Consider the following 12900-nt stretch of genomic DNA (forward strand, 5'->3'; position numbering starts at 1 on the left):
AGTCACCCCTCTGACAATGGCCGAGCAGCCAGTGGATATCCTGTGTGCTCTTTTGCAATCCTGTGCCATGAATAACATTTCTTCCTGACCCCCAGCTCATCAGGTTATGCCCTGAACCAGGAGGGCTGAGCGTCCTGGGAATTTTTATCCTATGCTAGTGTGATTGCAGATGGTTATGGTGGGATTGTGTTTGAACTTGACCCTGAGGTGCAGGTACCTCTGAGCAGCGAAGAGAGACTTTTCATGAGCGGCATGACCCACAAAGTTCAATGGTTCTGGCTCTCAGCCCACGACAAGATGGTGTCATTGTAACCGGCCCGTTCATCTAACAGAACCTGGATTCAGATCGGGCTTTGAAGTGCACTCACGCCTCTCCTGACACTGTACTGGCCTGATCCCCTCTCGCTGCCAGCCATGGGACTCCCCTGACTCATACCAGAGTAACCGAGAGCAGAGCCAGGCTCACAGAGCGTATATGTCATGGTGATGAGTTCAGCACCACCCGGGGACCTGGCACGATGCCCAGCGCTGCCAGCAGAGAGGCAGAAGGGCCCTGGGGGTCAGGCGTTGGCCTCGGGTGCAACTGACTTCAGTTCCTGCCTCTGGCTCAGGTTTCCTGTGGGACTTTGCACCAGTGTCCAGTTCCCCACCTTGGAAAGAGCGAGAGAACATATGGCCTGCACCTGGCACCTCTGTGTCCTCCCACCCTTTGACTGCCGGCTTTATTTAGACTAGACGGTTTGGGGGCAGGGACTGTCTCCTATTCTAGGTTTGTCTACACTGGGCATGCTACAGCCGCAGTTGCGACGCTGTAGCACTTCAGGGTAGACGCCGACCACAGCCACGGGAGGGGTTCTCCCGCCCGCAGAGGTGCTCCACCGCCCCGAGAGGCGGGAGCTGGGGCGACAGAAGAGTTCTAGTGCTGTTTAGGGGGTTCGCTCGGCTTAACTCAGGGGGTGGGTGTTTCACACTCCTGAGCACCGTCGTCGGGCCTGGCCTCGGTGTACGTACCGTACCTAGCGCAGCGCCTGGGAACTCCAGCCGTGGACCTGGGGCCGGATTTTCAAAGGTGTTTAGCCACCTAAAGCTGCAGAGGAGTTGGGCACCATGGTGCCCTTCTGTGATTCGCCACCGGTTCTTGTCCCACCCTCATCCCCGTAGTGTCCTGCCTAGCGGCGTCTTTAGGCACCTAAATACTTTCTGCAGCTTTTGACCCCCGTTGTGCTAGACACTGAACAAAAACACAGGTCCTGTCCCCATGGCAAGACCCCCATTGACTGCAGCGGGTGTTGGATCAGACCCAGAGGCCTCCAAGGCCCCGGGGTGAGAGCAGTGTGCCATCAATGTCTGTTTCATACCAGTGAGCGGTTGGAGACAGGTGTGTCCCATTAATTTCCTCTCTCGTTTTGTCTTTTGCAGCTTATATAAACAAATGAGAAGACCCCACCCTGTCCCATCCCAGCCATGAGTTCACTACACCACAGTCTAGCATCCACCGGCAGCTCTGGGCAGCATTTTTTTCTTTTTTTGGCAGGGGCGTGGGGAGATGGGGAACGTCCCCCACTCCCAAAGCATCCGCGTGCACCGAAATCCCAGCCAGAAGAGTGAACGGCGTCGCCCCGCTTTTCGCCCGCCTGATCTCCACCCCGGGTTGGCCTCTCCGCCTCTCTTCTCCTCCAGTCCCCCTTCCCCGCAACTTTCTTCTCCTCTCCCACTCTGTTTGGCAGCAGAGATGCCCCCGGTCTCTCCTCTGTTTGGAAGCAGAGGGACGTCTATTTTTTTTTTCTGCACAAAACCAGCAATTGTATATACTTTTGAAGAAAAGAAAAATGTAAAAAAAAAAAAAAAACCCACAAAAAAAATCAAAAACAAAAAACCCACACACACGGAAAAAAAATTAAAAATAAATAATCCAAAAAAAAAAAACGTTGAGAGGCAAATATGCAGGAGAAAGAAGCAAAAACCCACCAGTATGCACTGAGAAAATTTATTTACAGATCGATCGACAAAAAAAAAAAGTAACAATAACCTATTTATTGTATATACTGTTTTATTATAAATCGTGTCTTGTATATTGCATTCTGTACATCTGCTGTGGTTTGTGATGTGCAAATTCCGCATGGTTTCATTGGGTTTCGGTTGCCTTTTTTATGACAACGACGACGACTTTAGTTTTATTTTTATTATTATTAATAATAATTTTTTTGGCAGGACACACCCAAAGATCCAAATTTGTATAAAAAAAAAAAAAAAGGAAGAAAAAGATTTAAAAACAACAACACGCCCTCTTTGTGGGGGAGGGGGGGTTGCTTGGTGGGGGGACTTCGGGGGAGGGGGGGTTGCGGGCCAGGGTGAAGGAGTTGTCTGAGTTCTTGTTTGCCACTTGTGTGCTACACCAGTATTCCTTCCTCCATGCTTTTCCCAGCTGCGCCTGTGATGAGCTCAGGGTGTGTGTGTGTGTGTGTGTGTGCACGCGTGAGTGGGTGACTTTTTATTTTTGCCCTCTCTTTATCCTGCCCCACCCCTCCCTTTCCCAGGGTTTGGAAACTATGTACAGCTTTGTGGATTGTGCAAAAAAAACAAAACAAAAAAAAATGCCCTCCTGTGTTGTCCGTTACTGATCTAACCTGCAGTGCTTGTATGAACTAGACCAGAAATCTGGTCCCTTTCAGGCGCCGGGGCGCCTGCTCTGAGCATCCGTTCATTAAAGACCATGAGCTCCTCCTGCTTTATGATTTCTTTGAAAAGGCCCCTTGAGTCCATGCCTCTCGCTCACCCCAAAAGTCCCTTTCGCTTTCCCACTCGACTGGTCTTTTTGTGTATTTAGGAAGGAATTTTTAATAGGCACTTTTTTATATTAAAAGAAACCTATATATTGAGTGATGAGGCTTCTTCTTTTTGCTTCTGTGAAGGGTTGGAGAGGATGATTGGGGGGGGTTTAATGGAGTCTGTCTCCCCGCCCTCCCCCCATCCCCCGGTGGTGCAAGGGGGTTCTGCAGCTCTGCAATGGATTAGCTGGTATGGCGTGAGATGCTGTGATTATGCATTAGCTGGGGGGTTGGGTGTTGGCGGGGGAGGGGGATGGGTGTTGCTTACGAGGCTAGATCCGGAGCTAATGGGAGTTTAAAGCTGCCTGCTGGAAATAACCAGTATCCTGAGTGACAGGCAGCAGCCAAGTGAATGTGATTCACGGTGCAGGGCTTTGCATGCAGCCCTGTCAGTATTGGGATTTGCACTGCCAGCCTCTGAGGGGATGTCTGCCATGCAGCTGGGCGTGGGCCTCCCAGCCCAGAGAGATAGACGTGTGCTAGCCTGCTTAAAATAGCAGCGTGGACCAGAGGGTGAGGGGGGGCTGGCCCGGCCTCCACCGTGTTATTTTTAGCAGGCTAGCTCGAGCCCTGCTAGTGCGAGTCTCTGTGTGGACGTCTGCGAGGAGCCTTTTCCCCGCCACGGGTGCAACCACCCTGGTGTTGGTGGGACCCGGGCATTTTTACCAGCCTGTGTTCAGCAAAGCTTAGAGGACCCAGGGTGGCACTAAACATGCACAGGGAAACCAGGCTGAAATCTAGCTCGGACGAGGCCTGAGTGAGCCTGGAACAGCCTCTTTCAGGGCAGGGCTTTAGGAGATCGGCCTTTCCCCTCCGACGCGGAAGGAGAAAGCAGCCAAGCCAGGTTTCAGCCTAGCACTGAAAAAAATCAAGTAGCAAATGGAACGCTCGGCAAAGAGCTCCGGGGCTCCCCTCTGCAAGGCGAAAGCTGCCTCTTTATGGCAGATGCATTGCTGGAGGGAACGTGGAACCCACGAGGAGCATCGGCTGCACCAAAGGGCTGAAGCAGGACTTAACGCGGTGCATAGATCTTGTGGGACTTGAGCGGTGCCTGTGCCTGCAGCTGGGGCTGAATTCCTTGCTTCTTACCAGGCCTGGCTTTGCAAACATGCCACAGGCAGGGGGAAGGCGCCTGCTCTTTATCTGCTAAATGGCTTCTGCTTTGTCTCTTTTCTCATCGCCCCTGTTGTGTGTCCTTTCAAATCCTCCCTGTTCTAAGAGGGGGTTTGGTGCTGGCTCAGTGCAAGCAGGGACAGATGTCAGGATCCGAGGGGGGCGGCTGGGTGCTGCTGGATTCCTGCGTCCAAAGTCTTGGGCAGGGGGGGACCCACTGCAGGGTGGATGAGCAGAAATGGGAGAGTCGGGGCTCAGCTGGGACCATGCCGGAGCTGCAGCAGGAAAGGCCAGAGATGCATGTTAGGAGCCAGGTGCCAGCGAGCGTGTTTACAGATGGGCTGGGTTGCCAGTGCTCCTGGTAGCTGGCGTTTTTCTTAAAGCCCTGGCTCTCAGCGTCACGAATCTCGGCTTCTATTGGGGAGGAAAGTACGTTGCTAGTTGTGGTGCAGGGAAAAGCTTGAACATGTGATGCTCTGAGGCGGGGAGGTGAAGAAAACAAACCCCCAAGTCTAATTGATTTAAAAGACCTCATGATTTTTAACTCGATCTCATAATTTGATAGGGGGAGGGGGGGCTGATTCGGAATGCTTGAGGTTGACCATGCAAGATGTAGGAGGAAGAACGGCAAGATGCCCAGAGCCTCTGTTCCTTAGAAGCAGGGATGGATGTGACTAGGGGCCTGGGAGACAGGCTGCAATCCCAGGAGCTCTGCTCCGGAGAACGGCCTGATTCAGCGAAGGGCTGCGAAAACCGCTTTCGTTTTTGGTGATTGCACCCAGGTGCCCGGCTGGGACCAGATTCCTGGCTTTGGACGGGCGCCGGTCAGGAGCAGCTATGCTAAAGCCCTGACCCTGCTGTGGAAGCGGGAGAAGCAGGTTCCAGGAGGGAGAAGGGGAGACAGACAGCAGTGGACGGCGCCATCAGAGAGAGGTGACAGCTTGGACAGGGAAGGAGGTGATGGGTGAGACGCGTCTCCCGGCAGAGCCTTGCACTTCCAGCCTGGCGCATTATAATGCATCACCCATCATAGCAAGGGGCACAGTGAGCAGGAGTGGCAGACAGGCTTAGGGGCTATTGGGGCAGGGAGCCTGGCCTACTGGGTTTTAGTCCCAGCTCATCCTGTGTGACCTTGGGGTGAATCACCTCCAGCCGCCCTTGGATTTCCTGACTGGGAAATGGGCATAATCAGGAGCTGAAGTACTGGGGGAGGTAAATGTTGGGCATCTGCTGTGGCCCCACTGGCCATGGTATCACCCTGAGTGGCTCTGCCTTGGCACTACATTGCCCCTTCTTCCTTGGTGACTGCTGCCGCCTTCTCGCTTTCAGCCTGCCCGCTAATGAGGAGTAACAGGGTGGAATCAAGAGAAGGAAAACGTAGCCTGCAAAACCCAGGGCCTAGCAGTGAGGGAGGGGCCCGGTAGGGAGTAGAACAAGCTCCTGGGGAAGAGGAGGAAGCCACATCGCTTGGGACTTTTCAAGCTAGCTGGGAGAAAGAGCTATAGACGAATCCTGCACTGGCACGGAGGCTATTACGGGGCCTAATTGCTCTTTGCTGTATCTGACGTCTGTGTTATCCAGACCCTGACTAAACTCATGAGTTGGAGCAGCAGTGAAATAGGCAACAGTGTTGGCGGCAAGTTGTTATGTTTCAGAGTCAACACCTCATTCGGATGAATGGGGAAATCCAAACCTCTCCCAGCTATTCTTCCAGATTGTCTGTCTACAGGCGTAGACACACAGTCCTCCATGGGGCCCATTGGAAGCGCTTCCTCTGCGACCATAAGAGCTGGAAATGGAGGGATTTAAGGCAGAATGAAAGGTTAAATGCTAACAAAATGGATAGGGCCAATGGAGAAGAACTGGAACTGCGAGCCTTGGGAATAGGTACGCCCCACTCTTCACCCTCAGTGCCCACTGATACTGCAACACCAGATTCTTTAGCAATTGCAAAGTGTTTTAAGATCTTCTGCTGGAAGGTGGCTTGGAGGTTAAAAGTGTTGTTATTATTGTACCTCCTATTTGTCCGATACCCAAAAACGAGGGGCATAGGAGAGCGACTGCTGCAGCAGGACGATGGGCTACAGCTGCTGCAGGGGGTGGCTTCGGTCCAGTAGCACAAATCACGTTGTTCTGTGGCATCTCCAGCCCGGAATGCGCCTATCATCACAGAAGCTGGGCACAGCTGGGTGCTTCCTGACGCAGCACAGCTGATGTAAATCGGGTGCAGTAATAGAGGTGAGGCAGCGGATTTGGGGGCTAGACAAGGGCTGGCCCCGGTAATGAGCAATGTGATGAGGGACGGCAGGGAAGGAGGAGGCGGCCCATGGGTGGAGTGCAGAGGGCAGAGGTGGCTTTCATGGGGACTCTGCACTGAGCAGGAGGCAAGACTTGGGGAGAACGGGTTAGGAAAGGAGGTTTTTGTGGCTGTGGGGAAAAGTCTGACAAGAAGAGGGACGGATGTGCCCTGCTCCCCTGTTAACGGCAAAACTCCCATTGAGCGCAGTGAAAGTGGCCCTGCTACGTGTGGATTCCACTGAGCACTTCTTGCACGAGAGGGTGCGCTCTGGTGTCCAGATGATTTCAGCGGGCGCTCAGCCCCCTGGGGCAGCAGGGCCCTGGGCCCAGCTGGAATGAGCCCCGGGGTCTGGATTTGAGCGCTGGGCACGAAGCCCTGGAAGCAGAGATTCTGTGTCCGCCAGCCAGGGAGCAGATCCTGGGACAAGCTCCCCCTCCGCGGAGCAGCGGCTGGCGGAGCGCAAGGCAGCAGGCCCGGCCTGCCCTTGCTCAATGTGACCGTGGCCCCTTGAACATGATTGATCAGCACGCGGCCGGCTCCCCTCCCAGCCCGCCTCTCGCTCAAGGCTGCGGGGAGCAGGAATCGGAGCCGGCGCTCGTTCTCCTGGCCATGGCGCCGCGCCCTTTGCCGTCCTTCGGTGTCAGGGAGGGAGCCGGGCCCCCCAGCACGCGGGCCGAAGGGGGCTCTCCATGCCACAGCGACGGGGTGCTTGACAGCTAGCTCAGCTTCGCTCGGCTCCCCGCCAGCAACAGCAGGGGGAGAGTGCATCGACTTGGGGCTGCAGACAGGTTAAGAGAGAGAGAGCCGGATGGGAAAAACGCCAGTGCCATCAAGGGAGCCCGGCACGCAAGTTCCAGGAACGGGAAGCTAAACCGGCCACCGCCGGCCGGGAGGAGGGAGGGAGGGAGCCAGCCTTGGGGCCTGTGGGCAAAGCGCACCAGCTACCTGCGGGTGGGAAGAGGTTAGCAAGATCCGCAGGGTCATGGCTACTGCAGCTAAGTGCTTTTTGCATTGTTGGGGGCGGGGGGAGGAAGGAGGTTGCCATGGAGAAAAACACATGATCCAGACTGATGGACGAGGGGGGAGTGAGATCTGCCGTAGCAAATATGAGAGGCTTGAACGGCATCTGCACAGTGCCAGGAGAGAATAGCGGGTAGGGGGGCGGGGGTTGGACTCTCCGATGCAAACCCCACTTCCCCTTTTTTGGGCGAGTGCTAAACCAGCCGCCTCGGCGTCTCCAGCCCCCCCTCTTTGTCTCTGACCCCTGCGCACACACACACACACACCAAGGGAAAGGACACCCTCCCCCACGTCGCTTCTGAAGGCAAAAGAACCTCCCAAGTTCCTGCCTTCCCTCCTGTGCCATCACGGCCAAATCAAACAAGAGCCTGGAAACAAATCAGAACCCCGCCCCCCCCCCCCCCGCTCGCCCACCCGCCCGAGCCACCTGCCAATCTGCCACTTCTGAGCGTGACCCGGTGGTGCCTGATTTAAAGGGCCAGCACCCCTCTTTTCACAGGGCCTAGGCAGACAGATGCGGCGTGGCATTTAAAGGGCCACAGGCCCTGATCGATATCGGCCTGCCGGGAGGGGCTGTGTTTGCGGTGAGCGAAGGGGATGGGCCCAGGAGGAAGTGCTGTGGGGCTTTTCAGAAGGATTGAGTGGGACTTGGCATCCGGCGCCTGCTGCCCTCACATTCACCTCCCTCCCCATCGGCAAACTGCTCCCCTGCCAGCAGGGCAAACGGAATGGGCCAGTGGGGCCCGAGACAGGCCGCTCGCTGCTACATGGCAGGATATGCAGCGGCTTGGAAAGGTTCAGCATTGGGGGGCACAGGCTTCCGGCCAGAACTGCAACATGCACAGCCTAGGGAAGACAGCACCCATTCCAGCCAGCTGCTCCAAGGCCTCACACTCCTTCACCGCTGGGCCCCGTAGCAGTGCTCTGGAAATGCATTTCCCCTGATGCACCGGCCACGAGAGGCTGCTCCATGGTGACGGCCGCTGCCAGGGGCGGCTGCCAAACAAGCCTTTTCCAGGTCACAGCACAGCCGGCGTGGCTGGAGGTGCCCAGAGGCCCAAGTAACAAGGGCGGAGGGTTTGCAGGAGTTCTCAAGAGATGACGTCTCCATAGCAGCCACCCCACCGTTGGCTTATACAGAATGAAGACTTGGGACCGGATTTGCTTATTGCAAAAGGACCCGGCAGGCCTTAAAGTTCACCCCTCCTGCCCGCATGCTGCTGAGGGAGTGATGCAAGGTTCAGGTATCGCTTACGTCCCACTGCATCCTGCCTGGGCCTTGTCTGCCCCTGTGCAGAGGGGTGGAAAAGAGCCATGTGGATCCAGCTTCTGGAAGGACTTGGGCGCCAGCAAGGAGATCAGGGGTGCAGGCTGAAGAGATCATGCTCCTGGGGCGGCCAATGCCTTCAGCCAAGCTTTGTGGGGTGTCACATGTCCAGGTGATTGGGTGGGAGGAGTTTAAAGCCCCCCCTGCCCCGTAGCACCAGTATCCCTGACCCCTCCCTGTTCAGATGAGGGCAGAGCATTACTCCTGCACTAGGGAGCGGCAGGATGCTTGGCAAGGCGTAAGGTGGGACTTAGGGCTTGGCCGAGGATGGCTGGAGGTCTCCGAGCCGGAGGAGGGCACACCAGCAATGTGTCTCGGAAAAATACCCCCGAGCTTCCTTGAACTTCCATCACTGGGCAACCCCCCCAGCCCAGCCATCCCGCCCGGCTAGTGTATGACGTGGCAGCTGCCAGGCCGCCGGCCCGGCCCCTTGCCACCCCCTTGCCCTGAGGCCAGCGGCTGGAATTGGCCTGCGCGCGGCGCTGTGGGGAGCCAGGCGTCACCCAGCGAGGCTGGCGAGGAAGAAGAGCAGGGCCGTTGCCTGGCAACAACTCAGCTGTCTGTTGACCTAGAAGGAGCCGCTCACTCTTGATACAGCTGGTGTTTACACGGCGCCAAGGCTCTGCCTTCGCCTTCGCATGGAGCTAGCGCAAGGCCCCGGCCTCTCCCCCACCCCCCAGAGCCGCTTGCAAAAGGCAGAGACAAAAGAGAGAGAGCACAGAGCGGGAGGCAAAGTCAGCTACACACACCACACGTACACACGTGTGCACATGCACACGCACACACAGAGCTTGGCAGGCGTGAGTCTGCCTGAGCCCCGAGGCCATTGCTAGCTGTGCACTGCCCAACCCCGCCTTGATGCCAGCAACCTCCTGAAAGGGGCTGGTGGCCCTTAGCCCCTGCTGAGGTCGGTGGGCGTGACTGAGGCTGAGGGACTGGCACAGCCAGTGGGCGAGGCCCTGGAGGGAGAGGAATGACTAGTCACTAGAGTCAGACTGGGGCGCTCGCTGCTAGCGCTTAGCACCACATAGTGAATGTTTTTGTCTTTCAAAGTACATAGTGAATGTTAACAGACAACTCCTCCCCCTGAGAAGTGGCTTAGTGTAATTAAACCCCCATCTTACTGATGAGGAAACTGAGGCCCGGGGGTGGTGGTGGAAGGAACTTGCCCAAGGCTGCACAGTGAGTCAGTGTCAGGATTAGAACTCAGGGATTCCTGGCCCCCAGCCCTATGCTCGCGCTGCTCCACTCCATAGCTCCCTGTTTATATCCTGAATCAGGGTGTATTGCTTGTAGCAGGGGAGGGATAGCTCAGTGGTTTGAGCATTGGTCTGCTAAACCCAGGGTTGTGAGTTCAATTCTGGAAGAAAAACAACACTGTGAGGGACAGTACTTGGTCCTGCTAGTGCAGGCAGGGGACTGGACTCCATGACCTTTAAGGTCATTTCCAGCTCTATGAGATAGGTATAGCTCTGTATACAGGCCCCACTGCATCATTGCTGTGTAAAAAGGGTACAAAATGCTATAGCATTCTGAACTGGTAGCATTTTCACACTCACCTTGCATTGGTGTAAAGGACTGCACAAGTGAATTGGGCCCTGGTGTCTAATCGTGAACATGTTTAAAAAGACCACAGATCCCACCCTGATTTACTGCCTACCTGAGGGCCCAGGTGTAAGGTTACCCTTTCTGCCCTCATATAGAGTTCTACACTATAAGTGTTAAGGTTAAGTTATAATTTCTATTCAGATCGCTCTTTTCGGTCACTCAATTATCTCAAGAAAAGCATTCCTTTTGCACTGAAAAGGCCTATGCTTGGTCTCAAGATTATTCTTTTTTATTATTTTTCCAAAGTTTCAGACAAATTAATTCAGATTTACCCTAGTTACTAGTGTATGGTGGAGGGGGAAATCCTTCCTATGCACCAGTGAATAATTTTGCATTCAGGTACCAGGAGCGAGAGACTGATTCTAGGCACTGCAAATTTGGCTTGTTGTGCAGATCTCGCTGAGATCTGAGACTCGAGTCAAGTTTGAAGACACTTGCTATTGTAGTTTTGAAGTGACGAGCATTTAAAAGGACCAGCTTCACAGCTGCACAGCAGAATTTTTCCAACTTTAAACGTTTTCAAACGCCTGATCTGATTTTCTTGAACCACAGCTTGATTTTTAAGACTCGGTTAAAAACTGCATGCGCTAGTCACGTGGCTGAGGAAAAAGCTTTTCCGATTGGTTTGATTGCTATGTTTTTTATCAGCGTAATCCAGCCTCTCCTATCAGCACAGCTCCTAGATGTATGTAGTTGATTACAAAGTTTTGCCAGCAGAGGCTACTTGAAAATGACTTTAGATTTTTTGGGGTGGGCTGAAATAATCACATTTAGTTGATTAATTAATTGTAATAGCATGTGCCTATCAAACATGATTTACATAGATTAGAGATCTCTATTATCAGAAATGATTCCAGATTCAAGCTGGTGTTATGTTGACTTCTTTGAAAAATGTCTGCCCCCAGCCATACAAACCTACAGTCTGACAGCAAAATGTGCTTCAGCTGTTACGGCAGCACAAGGGAGGAAAGGTGGTATCTCAGGTAGCTTAGAGGCCCAAATCAAGATTGGGCCCCATTGCGCTAGGGGCTGTACATGGTAACAGTCACTCCTGGTCCCCCAAAGCCTACACTCTATAAATAGACCAAACAGAGAAAGGGCAAGTGGCTTGTCTGAAGTCAAACAGCACAGGTAACATTTGAAGCCAGGGAGCATGGGTCTCAAACACTGCTCTGCAATAGTCTTTAGCACTAGCAGGCTCCAACCTACCATCCTGAGCTGGGCTAAGGGCTGTCAGAATAAGGAGCTGATCTCAAACAGCAAATCCCCAGTCGTGGGAGCTGATTGGCAAAATTCTGGGGGCCTTGATTGGTCCACAGCCCCTATTTAAACCCAACACAGGAAGAGGAAGCTGTCTATGGCAGTGGGAGTCACTTTGCCTTGGACTGTGCGTCCCCTGTGGCTCCTGCTCCTCTGGCTTGACTTCCTGGCCTGATGCTGGTTATCAATCTGTGGTTCTGCTCTTGAGTTTGTCTCCTGGTCACCTGAGCCTTCCTGCCTCCTGACACTCGAGTCTGGCTTGGACTCTGACCTCCTGGTATCTGACCTGGCCTGACTCCTGCTTGCTTTGACCACTAGGTCAGACTGCCCATGTCCCGTCGTGACACCAGGTCTCTTGACTCCCAGTGCAGCGGTCTCTCTGTTAGACCGCACCACCTCTCCATAAGGCAAGGGACCATGTAGAGCAAATGACCCTCTTCAGGTTAGCTCTGCTCTCAGCAGGATCCGTGGGAGATGGCAGATGTCTCCAGAGCATGGCCAGGGCTTTGGGAAGGCCTGGTGCAGACGCAGTGCGGTGCTCAGATACCGCGGTGATGGACCCATCGGAAACCCAGCTACATTCGTGTGAGCTATATCGAGGGTGAGCATTGTACAGTACGGGCTGGGCCCTTCAGGAGATGGCTGGGGGGAGGCACAGCCAGCTAATTGGCCATGACCGGGCTAGGCGTGGCGACGCACTGTCCCTGGCATAGGCTGCGCACACAGAGCTGTCCTGGGAAAACTGGGTCCTTGGCAAATCCATACAAGTGCCACCCCGTTGCTGCAAGGCCCAAAGTTTAGTCTATAACCCCACCTCGGCCCCGCCGCCCCGCCCTGCCCCCTGTGGGAGAGGCCCATCCCCACTGGAGGGGGAGAGAACACGGGGGGGGGGCGCCCGATAGCCCAGACACCCCACAAGGCGGCATTTCCATGTGTCCCTGCTGGGGTGGGAGCCCCATGAGCCAAAGGCCTCCTGCAGCTGCCGCTTTGGCAGCATTCCTGGATCCAGAGCCCAGTGGGGTCTGGACAGAGATGGATGGGGACAATAGGGTCCAGGCATGGTGTGGGCAATATATGCTATTGGGCTATGAAATTATGGCCCGGACCATCCTGGCTTTGCCTGGTCACCATCTAGCCTGGATGTGGGAGAGCATGGAGCTGGGTAAGCCCATGGATGGGTTGGGTTTGGGCACATGGGTGGGCGCAGAATGGGCATGCAGGGCATGGGAGCATCTGGGCACATGGCCCGGGCGTGGCATGGATCCGCAGGGCACGGGAGCGTTTGGGCAGGTGGCCCGGGCGTGGCATGGATCCACAGGGCACGGGAGTGTTTGGGCACGTGGCCCGGGCATGGCATGGATCCGCAGGGCATGGGAGCGTTTGGGCAGGTGGCCTGGGTGTGGCATGGATCCGCAGGGCACGGGTGGGTTTGGGCACGTGGCCTG

General features: G+C 55.0%; 1 protein-coding gene across 4 annotated transcripts in view; it reads left to right on the plus strand.

Annotated features, from left to right (window-relative positions):
• The window catches only part of AHDC1 (AT-hook DNA binding motif containing 1), a 108951-nt gene extending 106874 nt beyond the window's left edge, over positions 1 to 2077 (plus strand). For all 4 annotated transcript variants that reach the window (XM_044997915.1, XM_044997914.1, XM_044997916.1 and 1 more), the window contains one exon: positions 1420 to 2077. The gene's annotated coding sequence lies outside the window, so the exon portion shown is untranslated. The remainder of the gene's footprint in view (positions 1 to 1419) is intronic.
• Positions 2078 to 12900: the final 10823 nt, after the last annotated feature.

The sequence above is a fragment of the Mauremys mutica genome, chromosome 23 (assembly GCF_020497125.1).
Source record: "Mauremys mutica isolate MM-2020 ecotype Southern chromosome 23, ASM2049712v1, whole genome shotgun sequence".
NCBI classification, from domain to species: Eukaryota; Metazoa; Chordata; order Testudines; family Geoemydidae; genus Mauremys; species Mauremys mutica.